Here is a 1,869-nt window from a genome sequence, read left to right on the forward strand (position 1 = left end):
AGGCAAATACTTCCAGAAAAGACTGCCTAACACTGGAATATTCGATGTTATTGAATTTCTCTCCTTTAGAAATCCATTTCTTTCGAATTCCAGTCTACATTTCACCTGCTCTCTACTTCCGCCCTCCTCAGTTATTTTGCTGCCCAAATAGCAAAACTCATCCACTACTTTTAGTGTTTCGTTTCATAATCTACACGGTGATAATTAGTGATCTATATGAAGTAAAATCATCATAATTTCTGAACGGTTTGCATTCGGACGTTGAAACTGCAAAGTTGGCCTCGCGGCATGGTGAGAATTAGTGTGGTTTGTTCTAGCGACGAAGCCCACTTTCACTTGGATGGGTTCGTCGATAGGCAAAATAGGTGCATTAGAGTAACTGAGAATCCACAATTTGCGATCGACAAGTCTCTTCGCCCTCAACGGATGACTGTGTGGTGTGCGAACTCCAGTCACGGAATAATCGGTGTGATATTCCTTGATGGCACGGTGACTACCGAACGGTACGTGATGGTTTTGGGAGATAATTTCATCCCATTATCCTAAGTGAAACTGATTTCGATGTTCATGCAAGACGGAGCTAGGCCCATTTGAAGCAGGAGAATGCTTGAAAACCTAGTGGAGCAGTCTGGGGACAGCATTCTGGCTCTGGGGTACTCAGAGGCCACACGCGTGGGCCTCAATTGGCTGCCAGATCCTCTGGATCTGAACAGATGCGACTCATTTTTGTGGGGCTACATTAAAGACAAGGTGACAGCAATAACCGTGAAACCATTACTGATCCGAAAACAGAGATTCAAAAGGCCATCGACAGCATCGATGTTCCGACACTTCAGCGGTCGCCTAGAATCTCGCTATTAGTCTGCGTCACATCATCGCCAACGATGGCAGGCGTATCGAACGTGTCATAAGCTAAATCCGAATATCGGTAGTGATTCTTACATTTTGGATAAAGCGCGTGCACGCGTAGTTTGTAACTAATTTACATCTTTTGAACATAGTTCTATACACAGTCACCCACTAATTCCCTTAGCATCGCCTGCACCCGTATATTGGTGGAAATATCAAGCACTCCGTCTTCAGGACCATCCGACCATCGTGTCATCCTCAGTTGAGAATGCGGATGGTAGTTTCGTGTGGTCAGCACACAGCTCTCCCGGTCGTTAAGATGGTTTCCTGTGTCCGGAGCCGCTATTATTCGGTCGAATAGCTCCTCAATTGGTATCACGAGCCTGAGTGCACCCAGAAATATGGCAACAGCGCGTGGCGATCTGGATGGTCACCCATCCAAGTGCCGGCCACGCCCGACAGCGCTTAATGTTGGTGATCTCACGGGAACCGGTATATCCACTGCGGCAAGGCCGTTGCCCGGTAGAAATAACATTTACATTAAATGCTCTGTGCATTTTATTGAAAAACTAAAGGAGGTTAACGGCAGCCCAATTGATATTCTTCTCAGTTCTGATGTAGTGTATTTTACAACTTTCATCCTGGAGGTGGATACGTGCATAAAGGGCGATGAGCAACTCAGAAATAACACACAATTTTCGGAGTCTCCTATTAACGGGGGGTAGGACGTCAGATGGGCCGACCTGGAGCAGGAGAGGCACCGCAGGACATTTTAATTTTCACTGTCTATACTTTTAAAAATAAATTCATCCGTCTTTGTCAGCATCACCAAGAAGGATTCAGGATTCACAGCCATTGCAGTGGAAGTTCGAAAACATAACAAAATAAATTTTTTACGTGCGAAATTTCATCATTTTTTCACTTACTAATGGGTGCATTTGTTGCTATAGGTACACTTTTCTTCATAAATTGTAGAGATTCTTCGATGAATTTTGGACAGCATACATTCCATACTCACAG

General features: G+C 44.7%; 1 pseudogene; it reads right to left on the minus strand.

Annotated features, from left to right (window-relative positions):
* Positions 1-1,251: 1,251 nt before the first annotated feature.
* LOC126293826 (5S ribosomal RNA) lies at positions 1,252-1,369 on the minus strand (annotated as a pseudogene).
* Positions 1,370-1,869: the final 500 nt, after the last annotated feature.

The sequence above is a fragment of the Schistocerca gregaria genome, chromosome 10 (assembly GCF_023897955.1).
Source record: "Schistocerca gregaria isolate iqSchGreg1 chromosome 10, iqSchGreg1.2, whole genome shotgun sequence".
Lineage (NCBI taxonomy): Eukaryota > Metazoa > Arthropoda > Insecta > Orthoptera > Acrididae > Schistocerca > Schistocerca gregaria.